General features: G+C 49.5%; 1 pseudogene across 1 annotated transcript in view; it reads right to left on the bottom strand.

Annotated features, from left to right (window-relative positions):
• The window catches only part of LOC144806350 (uncharacterized), a 31,769-nt pseudogene extending 21,243 nt beyond the window's left edge, over window positions 1-10,526 (bottom strand). Inside the window, exon 1 of the transcript XR_013605773.1 lies at window positions 10,437-10,526. The product of XR_013605773.1 is annotated as an uncharacterized LOC144806350 (transcript). The remainder of the gene's footprint in view (window positions 1-10,436) is intronic.
• Window positions 10,527-23,398: the final 12,872 nt, after the last annotated feature.

Below are 23,398 nucleotides of genomic sequence, written 5' to 3'. Positions count from 1 at the left end.
AAGATCTACGAATGACACTCCTCCAAATTGGTCCTGGACGAATGGCCGCAAGCAATCCTACTTCGACTATACCATCTGCAATTCGGCCCTAGTGAAACACCTGGGCAATTTCAGTATTCTGCCGCGAACCGAAAGCGACCATCGTTCTCAGTCCGTAATCCTCAATGTAAAACCAGAGTTCCATAATTCTTCCCCAATAACATGCACAGGAACGCACTGTGATAACTTGAAACGCTTAAGATGGAGTGGAGACATAAGACCCTTTATTACGGAGGCAAGCCTGGCTCTCATTTCAGATTGCTCCGACCCGGGGTTCTCTCCAGTTGCTGCATGGTCGACGCTTTGCGTTCAACTGATATCCCTCTTCCCAACTAAACAGTATTCACAGATGGACTTTGCCAGTCAATAGCGCACAACTTCAAGAGAGACGAGGGCACTGAAGAAATCCAGAAACAGCGCCTTACGGTCTCTAATAAAATTTCCAGGAAACAACGAGCTCCTTAACGTGTATAAAACCATTCAAAAATCGTTTAGGCAGGCAATACAAAAAGAAAAGCAACTCCAGCAAAGTGAATTCTGGTGCAAACTAATATGGGAGAGTAAAAATTGCAATGCAAGAAAATTCTGGGCCTTAATTAATCGTCAAAATTTTAGCCAATCCAGCTCTGGGTCGGCCAACATTCAAGAAGCCAGTTGGTTCGCTTTTCTGTCAGATAACTTTAGGTCCCCAGAAGGAACAGTGCCTACAGACACATGCGCTTCCAGTTTGATGCAAACAAGCCCAAGCAAGAGCCAGAGTAGGTCTACTGGTTGGTTGGACCCCTGTCCCGACGATCTGCAGACCTGCTGAACACTTTAGCACTGTTTACAGCTGGGATCGATAATACATTGGACAAACTAAATAATCTAATTATAGGAGCACAACCATCTTCCAAACTAGTTCAATCGGTTTGCTGCTGCTCGCCCATTATCGACTCGCTGTCCTCGCTTCCAGCCCTTTTGTCTACCGTCATAAGCGAGGTTAAGCAATTGAAGGGAGGCAATCGATCTGGATGTTTACACCAGCTTACGCAAAAGTCCTCAATTGAGAACTCCAAACTATTCAACTCCTTGCACGGCTCAGTGGCCGTCTCACAGCCGAGCGGGGGGTCGGAATCTTTAACAATTGAGACTGCCCACCAAGAAGTCCGCCACTGCTCCAAAGGCTCCTTCACTCCAGCAGGGCTGACCACGCCATTGGTCACAAATATTGAGTTAGCAAACGGGCATTCGTACCCTACCAGCGCCAATGTGGCAACGGCTGACAACCCAGCCACTGCGGCCACTCCTACTCCAGAAACACTTCCTGTTCCCCTGCCTCACATTAGTAAGAGAGAGCGCAAACGCCAGCGCAAACAGAGAAACAAATTAAGATTAAACCCAACAGTCGACCATCCCAAACTATTAACGTTATTTGTAAATGCCATCAATAAAAAAGTTCCAAGTGCCCCTCAATCAACACCCAGGGCAGCAACTCCTAGTAAAAAGCCACTCAAGGAAGATTCAACCTAGAGTGTCTGTCAACAGACTCCGGGCTGCGGACATGATTGCATTATCACATCTGCATAAGCAGCGGTATTCGAGTTTCAACCCTTCACTGAACCATTAAGGGTCAAACCTAGTGATCTAATTCAATCAACGACTACAGTCATGATAACACGACCCCAACCTGCCCTCACTTCAAGCTCATCTTGGCAGGGTAAACCAAACATTGGACCCAGCTTTTCAAAAGTAATCCACAATAATAAATTAATCCCACTATCAAAACACCCAGACATCGAGCAGAGGCCCACTAAATACTTCTCAGCCTCGACTGGGCCTAGATGTAGGTTCTTTAATCGATAAAACCCCCCACCTCAATGCAAGCCCGAATAGTAAGGGTGTTAAATGCGACACACAGGGTGCTAAAATACTCTTTGCCCCCGAATACACCTCAAAGGGTCGGTACAACACCCTCAATAGGTCAAATATAATAAAATTAGCGAATAGAGTACCGGGTTTTGAGGCCCTTACATCGGATGACATCGAGTCTATTGAATTCCTCCCACCAAGAGGTACACAACCCTCTGAGGTAACTCTGGTGTCACTCAAATCAGCAACCTGGGCACGAGCATTCCTTGAACACAAGGCTATCTTCCGGGAATGGGGCATCAAAATGTAGTCCCACAACCCCCCAGGCTATCCCACAGTGCTATTAAACCACCCGGATACTTTGCAAAAAGTCGAATGTACTCAATTAGGAACCAATATTAGGCCTTATTCAATCCTAAAAAAATGCCCTAGGTATAACAGAAGCGAACTCAATTCCCTTGAACACAAACCTTAATCAGGATAAACCTCAAGATTGGGGGTGGCTCACGGCAGCCCTATCCCGCAAAAAAATGGCCTGACCACCTGAAGCTCCACCTCTACACTCAAGCTGTAAGGCCTCGGTCCAACTAACACCTCAAGCATTTTCATCTGTAAACTCCTCAATCCCTGAGCGAGATTCTTCATTTACTCTGTGCTCATGGAATATTAGTGGTCTCCAAAACAAAAGCACTAACTTGGAGACACACTCTTTCATATTTGGGCACACTGTAATAGCACTCCAAGAGACATGGGCTATTCAAAACAGCCCTGTGACCGGCTTCATTGAATTTTGGAAACCAGCAATTAGAGACTGTTACTACGGCCACCCTAAAGGGGGCCTGTCGATCTATGTTTCCAACAATCTAAAAGGTCCGATTATGCCTCTAAACTTCGACGAAGACTGGTTACTGGGCGTTAAAATCAACTCTTGGAGTAAACAACGTCCACTCTTACTGCTCAACATCTACATCAACCCCAGTACGCTCACAAAAAAGATTCATCTAATCCGCTTAATGAAAATCGTTCGCGGCCTGGCTGTGAATCAACCTCATGCTGACTGTATAGTCACAGGGGACTTCAACACAAACCTCTTCCAGGGTAACACTGAAGATTACGAAGGGCTAATTCCATTTGCACTCGCAGACGCAGAGGCACAGTCCAAACCACCAAACCAAGACTACTGTGGTCTGGGAGAACTTTGTGTGCTGCAACTTCATACTGCAGGATTTCTGATAATGAACGGAAGATCTACGAATGACACTCCTCCAAATTGGTCCTGGACGAATGGCCGCAAGCAATCCTACTTCGACTATACCATCTGCAATTCGGCCCTAGTGAAACACCTGGGCAATTTCAGTATTCTGCCGCGAACCGAAAGCGACCATCGTCCTCAGTCCGTAATCCTCAATGTAAAACCAGAGTTCCATAATTCTTCCCCAATAACATGCACAGGAACGCACTGTGATAACTTGAAACGCTTAAGATGGAGTGGAGACATAAGACCCTTTATTACGGAGGCAAGCCTGGCTCTCATTTCAGATTGCTCCGACCCGGGGTTCTCTCCAGTTGCTGCATGGTCGACGCTTTGCGTTCAACTGATATCCCTCTTCCCAACTAAACAGTATTCACAGATGGACTTTGCCAGTCAATAGCGCACAACTTCAAGAGAGACGAGGGCACTGAAGAAATCCAGAAACAGCGCCTTACGGTCTCTAATAAAATTTCCAGGAAACAACGAGCTCCTTAACGTGTATAAAACCATTCAAAAATCGTTTAGGCAGGCAATACAAAAAGAAAAGCAACTCCAGCAAAGTGAATTCTGGTGCAAACTAATATGGGAGAGTAAAAATTGCAATGCAAGAAAATTCTGGGCCTTAATTAATCGTCAAAATTTTAGCCAATCCAGCTCTGGGTCGGCCAACATTCAAGAAGCCAGTTGGTTTGCTTTTCTGTCAGATAACTTTAGGTCCCCAGAAGGAACAGTGCCTACAGACACATGCGCTTCCAGTTTGATGCAAACAAGCCCAAGCAAGAGCCAGAGTAGGTCTACTGGTTGGTTGGACCCCTGTCCCGACGATCTGCAGACCACTCAAGAAATGGTTACTAAAGTACTGTTAAAAGCAAGATCGGATGGAGCCCCGGGTCCCAATGGCCTACCACAGAATTTATTCAAATCAAACATAGCATTTTGGTCGGGTCATCTAACCAACCTTTTTAACTACACCCTCAGAACCTCAATCATACCGGACTCTTGGCGTGGAGCGATAATCCATCCCATTTACAAATCAGGTTCCCATTTATCACCAAACAATTATAGACTAATTGCTCTCTTAGATATTGAGGCAAAGCACTATGCAGGCATTCTTCTGAAGGAGCTGAGAGCATGGGCGGACGAGAACAACCTGATTCCAATGAACCAAACAGGCTTCACTGCCAAATCCGGGACCATGACTAATTTATTGACATTGTCCATAATTGTTGACAACGTTTGTCTCACATCTAGGGCTGTTTTTTGTTGCTTTGTTGACTTTAAAGCCGCCTTCGACCGGGTCCCCAGGGCAGCTTTATGGGAAAAGTTAAAGAAATGGGGGATCCCACGAAAACTTCTGGAGGCAATCATTCAGTTACACTCAGGCACATGGGTTCAGATGAAGTTGGGGTTCGGCACACATATCTCTCGGAAAATCATGACAACTAGGGGTGTCAAACAGGGCTGTGTGCTGGCCCCACTTTTCTTTAATCTGTTTATAGCAGACTTGCCGACAGTCTTAGAAGAAACCAATAGTCACCCACCTAAGATTGGAGGTGTTCCCATAAGCAACCTGCTCTACGCTGACGATTTAGTTCTTTTCAGTCTTACACGTGTAGGTTTGCAAATGCTTCTGGTTAAACTACACAATTACACCACTGCGAACCAATTAGAGGTTAACCTAAAGAAAACCCAAGTGGTTACCTTTGGGAAAAAAAGTAAAGTCGGGGGAGGATGGTCGTATAACAACATGAGTATTGCAGTAGGAAGTACATACAAATACTTAGGGGTCAACTTTGAATCAAGGGGTAATTTTGTTAAACAGCGCAAGGAGATATCAGCCAAAGATGTGACCTTACAGGTGACTCTCTCTAAGCACTCAAAAAAAGTGTCTGGCCCAAGCTTATCACCGTTATTAGAGGTTATGAGAGCAAAAATCGGTCTGCCGCGGTCATGCGGCATTGAGATTTTTAGGGGTAATTTAAACACAAACCTAAACCAACACGTGACCAAAATCTACAAAAAAAGTCCTCCACTTGCCCAAAAATGCCTCTACTGCCCAGATCAGGTTAGAACTGGGCCTACTAAATTATGAAGTTTCCAGCATCGGCACGCATTTAAATCTTTGCCACAAACTCAGACATGCAGGCACAGGCTCATTAGTCACTAGTTTGGTTAGACATTACCGAGAAAAATCCAGGGGGCTCGTATGGTCGCCTTTTTAAGGATTCTATTCAAGAACTGTCCACGGGTGACCTATGGGCCCTCAACCCCAGTACAACAGCATTTAAAACCACCATTAAGAAATGTGTCAGAATGAGCTCCCTCAATATTGATAAAAACCACTTTGCCAAACGCAGACACGCATGGGCAATTATGAATTCGTACGGGCGGTTAGCTCCCGCAACCTATCTGTCCTGCACCTACTCCCTGCATCTAAAACTTAGCTTTATGGCCATTAGTTTTGATGACTGGCAATTTTTAAAAGATCTGCCACGCTGACGTCATACGTCAGATGTTTTGTGGTGCAGAGGGTGCGGCAGGACGGCTGAAACTTTGGAGCACGTGGTCTGTCTTTGCCTAGCACTTATGTCACAGCGTAGACGCAAATTGAAAGCAGAGTGGAACAGGCTGGGTATCCGGTCCTGTAGATAGGCAATCATCGCGGCCTTAAACCCAGAAAACACAGTTTTAAAGAAAGTCCTCACAACCTTTATACGCCTTGCATAACGCAATTTTATGTATGTACCCCTCTTGTTGACAACAACCTAAATCAAATTGCATTACTTTTAAGCTGCTAAAAACAGTTTTCCTTTTTACCTTTCTGTATTTTATCATAATTTGCTGCTATTGAACTGTTGCTGCTATTTTTATCTGATCTCACTTTTTAAAACCCGTAACTATTTGTCGAACATTAGATTGTTTTATAAGCCCCACACTGTTAATCAATGGTACCACAACTTTCCTACCTTTTAAAGTTCTGTTTAATGTTATGTGGATTGTTCACAATAGGATGTTGCACAATGCAATGTGGAAAACCTGTATCTATCCACTGTTTTTTACTTGATGTTTGTTTTTTAGCCTTTACAATATGTATTGCTGTTGGCGCTCCTTTTAAGGATATTATTTTATATCCAAATAAAGATTATTACCCGACTATTCCACTTTATGGCACTCCATGAAGGCTACTCCTCTGTACCCCCCCGCCCCATGTATACTGTTCCACTCTAACCCACTCCACGGACTGCCATTACAGTCAATGACATTCCACTATATGCCACTCCACTGTATGTTGCTCCACTCTACGCCGCTCCTGCGTACACCACTTTACTCTATGGCACTCCACTGTGTGCTATTCCATTGAATATCACTCCACGCTACACAACTCCACTCTACACTATTCCTCTCGATGCCACTCCACTGTATGCCGCCCACTCAATGCATTCTATGGCACTACTTTTGGCAACACTATATGCCACTCCACTTTAGCACATTGTACCACACACTATTCTCACTCCACTGTACAACACTGTACTCCTCTCTGTGTCACTACACTGTACACTACTCTACAAATATGTTTCACACTCTCTATAAAACACCATGCCACTCCCAGGAGCATACCTCCGGGGGGAGGATGTTTGGGGTGTTACACCCCTCCCCTAAAAAATATATTCTGAAGTAAATAGTTAGGCCCAAGTGCTTTCAATTGGGTAGAGTGAGGTGTCTGTTGGATTTCACCTGTGATTTTCACTTACATCTAGACAAACCACATACACTGGCTCACGTCTCTGTGCGGAGGTTCTTACAAAATGTTGGTTAGTTTGAAAATATTATTTTTTAATTACTCCTTAGACCCCCTCACGCCCTAGACCCCCCTCACGCCCTACTTCTCGTATGATGTATATTCACAAAATACGCCAACGTGATTGTTGGGAAATCTGAAGTTCAAACCCACCAATGTTACGGATTGCTCTCAATCGGCATTGTCTCGGCCGAGACAATGCCGATTGAGAGCAAGACCTCGACTGACGGGAGCAGTTCGAGGGAAACTACTCACAATCAAGTGACGAAGGCACAATCAGCTGGGAGGTGTAGGTATGCCCTCCGAAGCCTACAAAATGGCACAAGAGTGAATTGGTGCAGGGTGGAGTGATAGACCCAAGCCCTGAAGAAGTTGCCGTAAGTTTCAGCAAAGGCAACAAAACATGTCGGCTTTTTAAGGGAGCAAACATGCAGCCCAGAATAAAGTAGAGATGGCTAGCGTGATCTAGCTCGGTGTTATTAATCACAGGATTAGAGTGCATTACATGTGACACTCTTCTCCGCACCTGTTGGGTCCAGACTTGCAAGGCACCATCCTAGGAACCATCCTTGGTGTATGGTCAAGCGCTGTCCCACTAGCACCTTTACTTTCTTTCCTCTTTTTTCACACTGCACTTTTTGGTTGGAGTGGTGGATGCTGATGATGAGAAGCTAGGCGGCAGGCGAGTATCTTCCTGCAGAGCCTCCATGGTGTTACTCCTGTGAGGCTCCATCACTCCTTTTCTTTTCCCTTCTTCCTCTCTACTCACTCTTGATATCCGGGAGGGGAGGGAGAGCAAGATCGGAGATATAGTGTATACAGCGCATCTTTTTAAATAAAATAATCACAAAGGGTGAGCCTGGTCTAGTAAAAAGCTGGCCAGATGATTATGGCCACAGCTCCAACCTAATAATACTGTCGGCTGGTGTGGATCAGGAATAGTACACTCACCATAAGAACAGGTCTTGTGTTGTTGATATTACAGTGAGAGGGTGACGACCTGTTTTTAAATCCCCTAAGCTCCTTTTAGTAAGCACTGATAAAGTACCTAACGTCTCACACACATCATGCTTTCCAGTAGTTATGTCACATCTAGAAGAATGCAAAGGCCTCCAGGGGGTTCACATAACATCATTTACCAGTACTTACAGTTCTAAACCAGTCATTGTCAATGTAACATTTGGACACAGAAATTGTTTCATTATATTCAGACTGTCAGCAATACAAAACGTGCTCTGCTAACTGGCTCAATCAGCTCAGGGTGTTAATCCAAAACCTCAATGTTACAAATATTACAAAATCTATACATTCACCTATAGGTAGGCTTGACAGCCTTCCATTTAAATGATGTATTGTCAGTAAACAATCCTTTATAGTCAGTTCAATATAGTTTCACACAACCTGAGAGTCATTGTTCTCAGCTAGATTCAAGCCACTGTTCTCCCAAATATGAATATATCTTAGATGCACTCAATCTCTGGGAAAAGGGGGGAGATACTGGAAAATATATCTATTGGATATAAACAGCCATATGTTCACTATGTTAGCAATCTGTATAAACCTGCATACACTGACCTCTCCTTCCACCCCGAGGGATTTGCACATTAAATCTTATTCTGTGTTGATATTTTTTATTTGCTTCCGTTACAATAAAGGCCTCATGTACAGAAAGTAAATTTTTCAGTTCCTATTTAGAAATAGCAAAATACTTGATCAGCATCCAAGGAATGTACCATTTTCTCATTGGAGACATACCAAGTTTACAACTGGAGATGGTGCAGCATTTTGAGGTGGTTTGTGGATAGTCTTACAGGGAGAAAGCCCACTTGACAACGGTAGATAAGAGCGAGCATCACTCTCTCGAATTCATTGGCGAGCACTTTTGCTTCGACCTTCGCATCGGAGTTGGTCGGTGAGATTAGTCTGTAGCTGGAGTAGAATAGTTGGTCTTTTCTGGTTTGGATATCAACGCGATAGTTAAAATCTATTTGGAGGGATTCACTCTCTTTGGCTTCCCTGTAGCCTGCGTACAGCAGAGAGGCTATTCTGTCTTGATTCATTTTACACAAAATGATTAGGGAAACCACCCTCTCCCACTGCTTGGCCAGTGGACACTAAATGAATTCCCTCCTTGAGCTCTTCTTTCATGACCTTGTGCGAGTCTGAATACTTCAGTGTGACACGAATGCCCAGACATAGGTCCTGTGCTCACTGCCCCACCCGAGCCAAGCTCCACCGGTCTGCCAGGGAGCAGGGTCAAGACTGGGTTGCACACAGCTAGTCCAAACAGAGGTGGCATGGTGTGCAAAATATCAAGCGACCCCGAGTAATTACCCGGGGCTGAGATTTATTTAAGCACTCTACATTTACTCTTTTGAAAACGGTGGGGGCACTCTAAGTGTGAAAGAGCCCCTCCTACATTGAAATGCCAGTACTGCATGATGGGGTGGGACGGAGATAGAAGGGGTGGCACTGCCATGCGTGCGGGCACACAGCTGGTATACTTTATCCACTTACTTCCCACGGGTGCACTCGGCACTTGTGCTCTGATGCCAGACCCATGAAGGAGGGGGGGCGTGAATAGGACGTGATGCCGCTCACTGGAAGGAAACTCACTGGACTGATCAAACTGAAGGAGCCTCTGACTCGAGGACTCATGGAGGGCAGAATCCACAGATGCATACATGCCAACATTTCAGAAGAGCAAAGAGGGAGATTTTTTTTTAAAAATCGGGAGAATGGGGCTTCAAATTGGGTTACTGGCGTGTATGGGCTTTGGAAGTGTGTTGCTGCAGGATTGGACAATTTGAAACACAAATGTACGTTTTTTTTCTTACCTTTTACAAGCATGGAGCGCAATGGCAGGCAGAGAGGGTGATGCAAGTGTTGTCCCCCCCACCCCCCGCCCCACCCCCACCCCCCTGTGTGACACCCAGCCGAAAACAGCATCCTGTGCACACACACGCCCCCCCCCCCTACTTCACAGGTCTTCAAAAGACTATTGCCTTGTAAATGACCCTTTGTTGTTTTTTCACCCCATCGCGAGCCCCTGCATGGCCACTTTCACTATTGCTGGAAAAATTAGCACTTCACACAATACTAAGCCCTGTCAACAAACCCAGAGTAATCGGGTTTTTGTTTGCAGGAATCGGGAGGCGGGAGACTAGCCTTCAAATCGGTAGTCTCACGCCTGAATCGGGAGGGTTGGCATGTCTGCAGATGTGGCGCGGGGGCATGAGCTGTGAGCAGAGGTCAGCAGCAGGGGTCACGCGGGCAGGTTGAAGGCAAGAGAGAGAGTGCGAGGAGTGGACTGAGACCACGACCCTGGCCGGCATGAGAGGAGGGAGGGGGGCCGTGGTAACCCCGGGCCCACTGCTGGAAATGAAAACATCACACTTCGGCTGGAACACGCAGCTGAAAACTGCACCAAGTACAAGCAGAGCCCCCAGGGTGAAAGTAATGCGAGTGTCAGTGTCTGCCCCCCCCACAACTCACCTGCCGCAGATCACACGGCACTCCGGGGGTGAAGATTACTCGGAGTCCGGCATTCAGGTCTCGTGTGGTCGCTCCGCCATTACCAGTGACGTCAGAAGAGCGTCATCCAGGGGGAGTGGTCAGAGGGGGGTGTGCCATATTGCGCTGTACATTCAACGCTTTGCGCATGCGTGTTTCGCTTCACGTTGTGTGCGCAGGCGCATTATTCGCCCGGTGTACTATCGATAGAGCCACCCCATCTGTCTTTACACCCCCCCCCCGCGTTTCCACGCATGCGCATAATGATGCGCATGCGTGGAAAGCCCATGTCTTGGCTGCATGGATTTTGAAGCACCCCACTCTACTGCCCGTGTACTGCGCATGCGTGTGATTACACGCATGCGCTTTCAAGATCCAGCGGCGAACACTGCTCCTGCTCGAGCAGCGTTAACCCCATCGCTGCCAGCCAAGGCCTGCAACTGAGAACAGAGCAGAAGGGAGTCAGGCAGCGGCTGCACAGCTCTCAGACACAGGAAACTAAAGGCAGCTCAGAACGAATGAAGCATCCATTGTATTTATTAATGGCAGCCACAGCAGGTCAGCTGCACCTATACACCGGCGCCGCGGGCTCAGGGAGGTGCACTGGCAGGGAGAGCTCTGTCAATATCATACTATCCTGCTGACTTTCAAAGGCTCTGCTCCATTAGGACCGGAGGATCACGGGTCAACTGGTGGCAATGGAATATTGATATAGCTTCTATAGCTGCCACCCGAGCACTCAGCATGGTTTGCAGTGACTGCTAGGAGTCAGTGAGCTTACAGAGAGCCCCCTTTTCGGTCACAGGCTGCTCTGAAGACAGGCAGTAGCACTAAAACACTCGACTGTGTGTGTCACTACACTGTCCGAACACCGTTATCTTACTGGGACATGAGGTATGGTAACAGTTATGTATTACACTGGTGGCCCAAGGAGCTAATGTGCCTACTCCAAGGATCTGTGTTTGCTCTCCTATACTCACATGTTCACTTGTTTCATTCCACGAGTTTACATAGCTTTTCATCCTTCTAGGGTCGATAAAATGAGTACCATTGAACAGAGGATCTTTGACCATTCAATAGCACAACTAAACTCTGGGGGTTGTACTTGCAGTCTACTAATATAGGTGCTATGTTTGTAGGTAATAGAAATGAAAACTCTCGGAAATGTCCATCTACAAACAGTGGTGCTGTGTTCTGCTAAACAGGCAGAGCACAGCAAAAGACAGGACCATAAGGACAGCACGGCTATACAACTATCCAATCCACCACTGGCATGAAACCCCCATCGTATGGCCATGCAGTCCATAATAACTGCTGACTGGCACCACTGGCGGGCTCAGCAGCTATCACCTGCCTGCTGGAAGCAGGCATGGCGACCAGCTGACAACCTGCACCCCTGCATTTAACTTGGCCTCATAAATGACACTGTGGAGTGGGTCAGGTATAAAAACAAATTGCATCCACTTAAAAGATCCCCTCTCCCAGAAACCTCTGAAGGCAACATTGGAGATGATAGATCATTGCAGGATTCCTGTATCCTGGCACCTTTGGAAAAGGCATGTAAAGTGGCAGGGCTGTACTTTTAGAAGACCAGGTGGTGGAGTACAGAATGAGATAGATAGATAGAGCATAGCTGCCAAGGTTTCAGATTGCGATGTGTGACACTTTCAGAAATTCAGTGTAATTCTGAGTGACATTTCAACGGGTATGAGTGACACTTTCTCTTGTGCGAAATCAAGCAATGAACATGAGGGAAACATATACATATTAGAACTTACGCCCATTTGAACAACTGGAAACTCTAACAACGTTTTTAAACTGCTGCAAAGCACCAGAAATGGAAGAGCTTGACATCAGGGTTTTAAGTGGGATGAAAAAAGTGGGGTCTCTAAAAAAGGACATGCATGGCCTATGTGATTAAGCGTATGGCTTAAACACAAACTACATTTCTCCGCTAGCAGCACTTTGCTGAAAGAATTACTTCTAAAACAATTGTATTGCCAGCTTATATCTCACTCCACACCTGGGGCAGAAATATGCATGGTGCAATCACAATAGAAAGCAGCGTCTTCAAGCAATGCTTACATTGGTAAAAAAGATTCCCTCTTAACTATTATGGCCTGAAACTCCTCCCGGGAAAATGAAAGAATGAATGAACATGTCAAGTTCACGGGGCTTTAAAGACACTCCTATTCACCATTGAACTCAGGTAGGACAGGAACGGATGCCACCAGCTGGAAACGATAGTGCTCTAGCAAATCCCCTTGACATAAAAGAACAATTTTCTGTCAAAACCGAAAACCGTGGGCAGGGTAATAAAATGGGGGAAAACAGACTGCTGAATTGAAACAATAAAACTGTGTGCTTTAAAAAAAATGAACTATCCAGGGTTTAGCCTGGAAAAGAAACAAATTGTCTTTTTTTGTGTCTCATTTTATGCACTCAACTATTGTTGTAATATTGGCCTCATTTAAACACCCCCCCAAAAAGAGTATTTTAAATAAGAGTGTCAAACCTCGGTCCCAGAGTGCGGCAAGTTCGTCTCAGAAAGGCTCGAATGCTATTGTCATCAAGTCTAGTGACTGTTAAACGGCCAGTATGCAGAGTGTAACAACATGATCAACTCAAGAAAATCAGGAGGGCTGCAGCAGAAGCGAGTGCGTGTCTGTTTTGCTGGCGAAAGACAAGCAGAGTGTGAAAGGAGTTCTGGCTAAAAAAATGTTTTCATTTGTCAAACCGCTCATTAAGTAGCAAGTTATAAAACGTATTCTTTTCTAAATGCCAGTCTTTTCCGAAAACGGAGTGGACCACTGCTGGGTGTGGTGCGTACCGAAATGCTGCAAAGGTAGTGCAGCTTTGAAGGGTTATTGCTAAAAAGGAACTATGGGAAGTATTTCCAGTACTGATAAACAGCCGAAAATTCGAAGTCATTTTAGGATGAAATGTCACGCAATAACAATCCGTACAATAATGCCGCATAAAAGGTAATAATTTCAAATTAACCTGCTTGGGATGGTATCCGTGATGTTTCCGACTGAAAAAACACAGGAGCATTATTTCAGGGCCTCTCTCCCACGCTGCGGCCGCTGCAACAGGGACACTCGCCGTGACTTCTCTCTCGGCAATATTTTAAATTGGGCACGGGCTGGGGGTCAGAAAATTTTAACATAACTCCTGACAGCACACTGAGGCCCGGGCCGGTGCGAGCAGTGCGCAGCGCTGAAGCTCTTCTTTGCAGGCCGAGCACCATGTTTGCAGCGCCGCCACCGCAAACCTTAGCCAGCTGCCTTAATCCTCCCACAACTGCAACTTTCCGCTCTCGCAGCAGAACGTGACCTCCCCCGGCCCCAGCGGCGCCAATGTGTCTCACAAAACTGGACTGGTCCATCCCGGATATCTAGGTAGTAAAGCCATGATTGGGCAACAACTCGGCGTGACGTCAGGCTGTTTGATAGACGCACAGCGCCGTGAGAATGAACAAAGGATACATTGGAGCAACGCAGCAGCTTTAGCTCAACTAACATGCCCCAAGCCTACCGGAGCAACTCAGTTGCGCATGCCACCGACGGCGTTCTGCCAGCTACCACACTAGCTCATATCTGTTTAAGGCAGCGACAGCTGAGCCACTTTACAGATATGCGTGACAAAGCATTTCAGTGCGGGGATGCGGAGCACCACACTGAAATGCGTTAGTATCACGCCTAATGCGTGATACTTGGCTGGACTGATAGAGTGAGGGCGATAGAGAGATAGAATGAGGGTGATAGATAGAGTGAGGGCGATAGATAGATAGAATGAGGGTGATAGATAGAGTGAGGGCGATAGATAGACAGATAGATAGATAGAGTGAGGCAGATAGATAGATAGATAGATTGATAGATAGAGAGTGAGGGCCATCGATAGATAGAGTGAGGGCGATAGATAGAGTGAGGGCGACAGATAGATAGAGTGAGGGCGACAGATAGATAGAGTGAGGGCGATAGATAGATAGAGTGAGGGCGACAGATAGAGTGAGGGCGACAGACAGAGTGAGTGCGACAGATAGATAGAGTGAGGGTGACAGATAGAGTGAGGGCGACAGATAGATAGAGTTAGGGTGATAGATAGATAGAGTGAGGGCGATAGATAGATGTGTGTGGTTGTGTGTGTGTGTGTTGTGTGTGTGGTTGTGCGTGTGGTTGAATGTGTGTGTAGTTGTATGTGTGTGTGGTTGTATGTGTGGTTGTGTGTGTGGTTGTGTGTGTGTGGTTGTGTGTGGTTGTGTGTGCGATTGTGTGTGTGGTGTGGTTGTGTGTGTTCGTGCGGTTGTGTGTGTGTAGTTGTATGTATGTGCGCGCGCGTGGTTGTATGTATGTGTGTGCGCACGCGTGGTTGTATGTATGTGTGTGCGCGGTTAGAGAAGGATGCATGTGGAAGAGAGCAGCAGATCAGCACAGCAGAAGAGAACAGGGAGTTAGAGAAGGAGGTGGGTGGAAGAGAGGAACAGATCAGCACAGCATAAGAGAACAGGGAGTTAGAGAAAGAGGTGGGGTGGAAGAGAGCAGCAGATCAGCAGAAGTTAACAGGGAGTTAAAGAAGGAGGCGGGGTGGAAGAGAGCAGCAGATCAGCAGAAGTTAACAGGGAGTTAAAGAAGGAGGTGGGGTGGAAGAGAGCAACAGATCAGCACAGGAGAAGAGAAGAGAACAGGGAGTTAGAGAAGGAGGTGAGGTGGAAGAGAGCAGCAGATTAGCACAGCAGAAGAGAACAGGGAGTTAAAGAAGGAGGTGGGGTGGAAGAGAGAAGCAGAACAGCACAGGAGAAGAGAACAGGGAGGTAGAGATGGAGGCGGGGTGGAAGAGAACAGCAGATCAGCACGAGAGAAGAGAACAGGTAGTTAAAGAAGGAGGTGGGTGGATGAGAGCAGCAGATCAGCACATCCTAATTTTTCAGCACATGAGAAGAGAACAGGGAGTTAAAGAAGGAGGCGGGGTGGAAGAGAACAGCAGATCGTCACAGGAGAAGAGAACCGGGAGTCACTTTTCATCTCTTATCTTTATCAGCCCCCCTCCCCCATTTATACCCCCGTGAAGCCTGATCGACAGCTAGTCCACACTCACGTGCGTGCGTTTCCAGGAGCGCCCATAACCGGCGCATTTATCTAATATGATGTCGAAGTCCTTCATTTCTGTCTAACGGTAGCCGGTCGCAGCGTTGCACGCCCCGCATAAACATGGCTTCTTGGGTGGTAGATGAGCGGCAGCACTCCCCACGCTAAGATGGCGGCTGGGGAGGCTGGCGTCACACAAAAAGATGGCCGCTGAAAGGTTGGTCTTCTCACCGAAATAACAGGCCACGTCCCTCACAAAACCGGATGTCAAAGTAGTCTCTGCTCTTGCACAACGCGTAAGGGCTAGAGTATCGCGTCCTTCACAACAAGGCTAAAGCGGTTATTGGGATCCACGTGACAGTAGCCACGCATGCGTTTGTCTCACAAACGTGCCGGTGTTCCGTGGTTCCCTGCTCCCCGTCTGTATGCGCTCCCCCCTCGTGTGTGCGCATGCGCACTATCCTACGCAACCGCACAATGTACTTTTGGCTTCATACAAGTATTTTTAAGCTCCCAGGTGTTCTGCCGTTTTAGTGCGCATGCGTTTCCTTGCACGCATGCGCACTATATAATATGTTTTTTGATTTGAAACTCCCCACGGCAGCGGTTGAAGTCCCAGGAACAGCCAGGGGCCACCCCCTCCCCATCCACAGCCTGACCTTCCAAAACACAAGCCACGTGCACACGGCACATGCTGGTCGTGCACTAAACACAACCATACGCTGTGCAACGCCCATTGGGCTCAAAGTGCTCCCCCTCCCCCCCACGAGTAACTTCTACAACCAAATGTCTGACACTTGGAGCTTTTATCTCGTTTAAGGACGCCTGGGTACGGGATGTGATACCTGGGCAGGTGGGCGAGAGCTAAATAGGTGGATGTATGTGATTCTATGCGTGGTGGATGGAAAGGTGGTTGTGCGGATGAAAGGATGAGTGGAGTGGTGGTGGATGAATGGGTGGATGTCTATCTGGCTTGATAACTAGGAGGATCTGAATGGAGAGGCAGGCGGTGAAAGGGCGGGTTGCAGAGATCTAGCGTTCAGGGTTTTTAAATATCATCACTAATCTATAGCGTGAAATCACATCCGGTGGAGAAGAGGATAACTACACTTTCAGGGGAGAGACTGGCCCTCACCTGTGGGACTCCCACTCATACATCTCTATGGTGCCCAGGGAGGTGACCTTATATTCCTAAGTCACAGGGAAACGAGGATTTAATTTGTAAGCATTCACTTCAACAATACATTCTGAGGCAAGAGTCTTGGTTTACTTCCAATAAACCGACTAAATGCCAAATACAGAAAATGCAGCACCTTCGGTGGCAACGGGTCACCTTGTTGCAAACACACAGAGGCCACAAGCCAGCGTGAATGGCGAATACACCGCACTTCAGGCCTTGGGGGCCATTAGGCCTCTGGCCTCACAGTTTCTTCAGTTACCCATCCAGCAGTGCACAAACACACCTCCCCACGAATTCATCCATCAATTCATGCTCTAAGCACCCACAGTCAACCATCCACCCATGCATTCATCCATCCACCCCTCAATCAATCAATCAATCAATCAATCAATCATGCCATTTGTATAGAGCACTACTCACCCGGGAGGGTCTCACGGTGCTTGGGGGGAGGGGTATGCTACTGCTCGAACAGCCAGGTCTTGAGTTGTTTCCTGAAGGCGAGATGGTCCTGGGTCAGCCGAAGGTGGATGGGGAGGGAGTTCCAAGTCTTGGCAGCCAGAAAGAGAAGGATCTTCCTCCGGCGGTGGCTCTTCAGATGCGTGGTACGGCTGCGAGGGCTAGGCTGGTGGACCGTAGCTGGCGGGTGGGCATATAGAAGGTCAGGCGGTCGTTGAGGTACTTGGGGCCCAGGTCGTGGAGAGACTTGTGTGCGTGGGTGAGGAGCCGGAACGTGATCCTCTTGTCGACGGGGAGCCAGTGCAGGTTCCTCAGGTGGCTGGAGATGTGGCTGCGTCGGGGGACATCCAGAATGAGTCGGGCGGAGGTGTTCTGGATGCGCTGGAGTCTTTTCTGTAGCTTGGCTGTGGTTCCGGCGTAGAGGGCGTTTCCGTAGTCCAGTCGGCTGGTGACGAGTGCCTGGGTGACAGTCTTCCTGGTCTCGGTCGGGATCCAGTGGAAGATCTTGCGAAGCATACGCAGGGTGTTGAAGCACGATGAGGAAACGGCGTTGACTTGTCTGGTCATCGAGAGGGAGGGGTCGAGGATGAAGCCCAGGTTGCGTGCGTGGTCTGTCGGCTTGGGTCGGCGCCCAGGGCTGGGGGCCACCAGGAGTCGTCCCAGGCGGAGGGCGAAGATCCCAGGATGAGGACTTCCGTCTTGTCCGAGTTCAGTTTCAGGCAGCTGTCCTTCATCCACTCGGCGACGTCTTTCATCCCTTCGTGTAGGCAGGTTCTGGTGGTGTCGGGGTCTCTGGTGAGGGAGAGGATCGGCTGGGTGTCATCGGCGTAAGAGATGATGTTGAGGTTGTGCTGGCATGCGATGGCTGCGAGAGGTTTCATGTAGATGTTGAAGAGGGTGGGGCTGAGTGAAGATCCTTGCGGGACGCCGCAGATGACTTCGGTGGCCTCGGAGCGAAACGGGGGGAGGCGGACTCTTTGTGTTCTACCGGCGAGGAACGAGATGATCCACTCCAGTGCCTTCTCTTGGATACCGATGTTGCTGAGGCGCTGGAATAGGGTGCGGTGGCAGACCGTGTCGAACGCAGCGGAGAGGTCCAGGAGGATGAGGGCCACTGTTTCCCCCTTGTCGAGCAGGGTCCGGATGTCGTCGGTGGCTGCGATGAGGGCGGTCTCGGTGCTGTGGTTGGCTCTGAAGCCGGACTGCGAGGGGTCGAGGGATCCGTTTGTCTCAAGGAAGGCGGTCAGCTGTCTGTTGACGATCTTCTCGATGACTTTAGCAGGAAAAGGGAGGAGCGAGATGGGGCGGAAGTTTTTGAGATCGGTGGGGTCCGCTGTAGGTTTCTTCAGGAGGGCGCTGATCTCGGCGTGCTTCCAGCTCTCCGGGAAGGTGGCGGTGTTGAAGGAGGCGTTGATGATGTTCCGGAGTTGGGGTGCGATGGTGGAGTCGGCCTTGTTGAAGACGTGGTGTGGGCAGGGGTAGGTCGGTGATCCGGAGTGGATGGTGTTCATCGTGCGGGCTGTGTCTTCGGTGGTCACCGCGGTCCAGGTGCGAAGGGTGGCGGTGGGGGGCATTGGTTCGACGGTTGGGTGCGTGGATGGGGCGCCGAAGCTGTTGTGGATGTCGGCGATCTTGCGGTGGAAGAACGAGGCGAGGGAGTCGCAGAGGTCTTGTGACGGAGTGATGTCGTTGGTGCCGGTGCTGGGGTTGGAGAACTCCTTGACGATAGTGAAGAGCTCTTTGCTGTCGTGGGCGTTGTTGTCCAGTCGTTCCTTCAGGGATTTCTTCTTGGTGGTGCGGATGAGCTGGTGGTGCTTGCGGGTAGCGTGTTTGAGGGCGGTCATGTTGTCGGTGGTCCGGTCGAGGAGCCAGGCTTTCTCGAGGGTGCGGCAGGTCTTCTTGGAGTCCTTGAGGTCGTCGGTGAACCAGGATGCCTTCTTGCTTCTGGGTCTGCTGGGAGGGTTCTTTAGTCGCGCGAGGTCGTCGGCGCAGGCGGTCAGCCACTGTGTGAAGTTGCGGGCTGCTTCGTTGGGGTCCATTGTGTTGGCGGGTGGGCTCTGGCTGAGGGAGGTGGTGAGCTGGTCTGCGGTGATCTTGCTCCAATTCCTGTGAGGTACCTGTTGCGGTTGGTGGTGGGTCGTGGATCTTTTGAAGCTGAAGTGGACGCAGCTGTGGTCGGTCCAGTGGAGTCCGGTGGCGTGGCTGAAGGTGATGTACTTGCTGGAAGAGAAGGCGGGATCAAGCGTGTGGCTGGCGTAGTGGGTGGGGGTGTTGACCAGTTGCTTGAGTCCGAGGTTGGCGAGGTTTTCCAGCAGGGCGTTGGTGTTGCGGTCCTTGTTGTTCTCCAGGTGGAAGTTGAGGTCCCCGAGGAGGATGTAGTCAGTGGAGGGGAGGGCGTGCAGGCTGATGAAGTCTGTGATGTCTTAGCTGAATTGTGTGCGTGGTCCCGGGGGTCTGTAGACGAGGGTGCCTCTGAGGGTCGTCTTAGGGTCGGTGTGAATCTGGAAGTGGAGATGTTCGGCTGCGGCGAAGGAGTCGTTGGCGTCGGTCGTGATGCGGATGGTGTTCCTGTGGACGATGGCGATGCCACCTCCGGTCTGGTTGATGCGGTCCCTCCTGATGATCTTGTACCCGTCTGGGATGGCGATGGCGATGTCGGGTGCAGAGGAGGCGTTCATCCAGGTTTCCGTGAGGAAGGCGACGTCCGGTGATGTAGCGTGATGTAGCATCGCGGAGGTTCCAGAGTTCCACAGCGTGTCTGTGGACGGAGCGGGTGTTGATCAGGATGCACTTGAGGTGGTTGCTGCTGGTGTTTGTCTTGGCGGGTGCGGGGCAGGTTCGGAGGCAGGTGAACTTGCAGGTGCAGCAGGTGAAGGGTCCGTGGGTGCGTCTCGGGGTGGCTCGGCAGCAGGCGTGGGTCGGCCGGCATTGAGTGCGTTGAGAGTGGCGGCGTCGTAGGTCAGTTGGATCATCTTGCATCGGCGGGGAGGGCCAGGGGTCCTGGCGCTGGGTGCGGTCCAGGCGCGGACGGGCGCAGACGGGCTTGCCTTTGGCGCACCTTCAGCGCTCAATCGGCGCTCCCGCTGCGCGCGTCTGCTGCGCGGTCGCTCTGGGGGCGTCATAAGTAAGGAGCCGGGAGGGAGGAGCAGCTGGGTGGAGGGAGCAGGGCACGAATGGAATCACAGGGGGGCGGGGCCGCAGGGAGGCAGCGGCGGGAAATTCCAAGAAGCAGCGGGCAGCGGGAAATTCCCAGGAGCAGCGGGAAATTCCCAGGAGCAGCGGGAAATTCCCAGGAGCAGCGGGCAGCGAGCGAAGGAATCTGCAGGCAGGAGGCGGCAAAGGCAGGCAGGAGCGGCAGCAGTGAGTGGGGCGCCCATCTCCAACAAGGCATCCATCCACCCATCAATCACACATCCATCCACCCCTCACACATCCATCCATCTCCAACCCTGCATCCATCCATCCATCCATCCATCCATCCCCACCCCAGCATTCATACATCCCCAACCCAGCATCCATTCATCCACCTCTCACACATCCATCCGCCCCACTCCATTCATCTCCAACCCAGCATCCACCCAACTCCTACTCAGCATCCAACCAACTCCAACCCAGCATCCATCCATCTCCAACCCAGCATCTATCCATCCCTAACCAAGCATCAATCCATGCCCAATCCATCATCCATCCATTCCTAACCCAGCATCCATCTATCCACCACCCAGCATCAATCCATCCACAATCCAGCATCCATCCAAGCCCAACCTAGCATCCATCCATCTCCAACCCAGCATCATCCACCCCCAACCCAGCACCCATCCATCTCCAACCCAGCATCTATCCATCTCCAACCCAGCATCCTTCCATCTCTAACCCTGCATCCATCCATCCCCAACCCAGCATCCATCCATCCCCAACCCAGCATCCATCCATCTCCAACTCAGCATCATCCATCCCCAACCCAGCATCCATCTATCTCCAACCCAGCATCTATCCATCTCCAACCCATCATCTATCCATCGCTAACCCTGCATCCATCCATCCCCAACCCAGCATCCATCCATCCCCAACCCAGCATCCATCCATCCCCAACCCAGCATCCATCCATCTCCAACCCAGCATCCATCCATCCCCTACCCAGCATCCATCCATCCCCAACCCAGCATCCATCTATCTCCAACCCAGCATCCAATTAATTCCAACCCAGCACTCTGAAATAAAAGCGACAAAGACTCCCATCTACCCAGTGGCTATTGCAGCGTGATAACAATCAGCGCAACTGCCTGCCTGTAGCGGTCAATACATAGCCCCTGCAGAGCGCACCAGTAGGAGACCTCTGATGTTGGTGGTTGGGGTCTCCCACAGATGCTGAGGGATCCCCCTGACATTGAGAGTGTGTGCCTCGGAATATACCCTGACTCTGGGGGATTCAGCACGAGCCGACCTGAACCCAGCTGCCTGACCCTAAGATGGCGGCCATTGTGCCCAGGGTTAATTGCGCCCAGGTACCTGGGACTTACCTGACTCTAAAATGGCGCCCAGACTTCAATTTATGACTATGAGACCCCATCTAAGCTTGTAGACCGTTTACTCTACCGTCTTGAGCCCCCACAAGGTTTTTTCACTCCCACTGCTGATCTGCCAGATCTAACCCGCTTCCCAGCTCCCTGCCCCCCCCCCCCTTCCCTCTTTCCTCTTTCCTCTCCTGGGGATTGGTTTCTTCTGTCTTGGACTTTTGCAACTCTAACTATTGTAACCATGTGCCCTTTCCCAAAGTCCTCCTTCTCCCCTTGTTGAGAAGGGATCCAACATTTATACCCTGGGGTATGTAGGTAAAGACAGTCGGGATCCAGACTCTTCTCCTGCTACACCTCGGAGACGGGAACTTATACTCGGCTGGGTTATTGTCTCATTACCCCTGAGCTGGCACGGCAGGTTAGGGAGGTTTCCTATCTGGCGTGGTATGTATCTGACCACTCCCCGCTTCTGGTGTGCCTGGCGAGGGGCCGCTGTGGAGCTTATACAGCGATACAAAAGGGGATGATGGACGGAGCGTTCGAGCAAATCAAACACTCACCCCCAGTCAACTGATCTGGGTTTAATCCATCACCATTCTTTAGCCCACTCAGCCACCCCATTTCAGACATGGCTATATGCAAATCAGTCTGACCCTGTGCCTCATGGGAACAGTCCAGCCCGAACTGCCAAGCCATGTCTTCCATGGACCGGAAACAAGCATCCTGGGACCGGTTTCGGATTCATAATCCTCATCAGCCAGGCTATCTTGAATCCAGTGGCCAAGTGAGCAAGGGACTCACGTCTGAGCATACACTGCCACACTTATGGCGGCCAAAGCGGCACAAAAGGGGGTGGTGATGGACGGAGCATCTGAGCCAATCAAACACTCACACCCAGTCAAAAGATCTGGGCTTGATCCATCACCGTTCTTTAGCCCACTCCGCCACCCCAGTTCAGACATGGCTATATGCAAATCAGTCTGACCCTGTGCCTCATGGGAACAGTCCAGCCCGAACTGCCAAGCCATGTCTTTCCTGGACCGGAAACAAGATTCCGAGGACCGGTTTCTGGCATTCCAGCCGTCATCAGCCCGGCTTGCTTGAATCCAGTGGCAAAGTGAACAAGGGACTCACGTCTGAGCATACCCTGCCACACTTATGGTGGCCAAAGTGGCACAAAAGGGGGTGGTGAGGAATAATAATAGGGCACTATCATGTTCCAGAATGCTGCCAGCCTCCCGCCTTCCACCTCGAGTACAGAGCCCTATTGCTAATATACGTGACTTTTATCATATACATGCCCTAGGATGCTACGCGTTCTCCGTGGTAATATACTGTAGACAGTTCTCCTAATTATGGGCGTTATCCATGATAATGCACACTATCCAGTGTGAATATACACCCCCAATAATGGATATTGTTATAAATAAACACAGTCTCTATTGCGATATACGTTCTAAGTGCTGATAGGCGGTCCCAAAAGCCATATACGTACATGTCCCTGTTGGGAATATACATACTCCTTTTTTTCCTGTAGGGTACTGTTGTATCTTGAGTCTTCCTGCTGCTCAGCTAGTATACATGAGATGTGGAATGTGGATGAATGGAATGTGAATGTGTTGTGAATGTCAGTTGGGTGAGGGCTGAGCGGCAGGACAGCTGCTCCTGATGGGGTTTTATCATTTATAACTTAACAACTTATCA

The sequence above is a fragment of the Lissotriton helveticus genome, assembly GCF_964261635.1.
Source record: "Lissotriton helveticus chromosome 1_1 unlocalized genomic scaffold, aLisHel1.1 SUPER_1_unloc_65, whole genome shotgun sequence".
In the NCBI taxonomy this organism is placed as follows: Eukaryota; Metazoa; Chordata; class Amphibia; order Caudata; family Salamandridae; genus Lissotriton; species Lissotriton helveticus.
The sequence above is the reverse complement of the archived record's forward strand: the minus strand, read 5'-3'. Positions and strand labels throughout refer to the sequence as shown.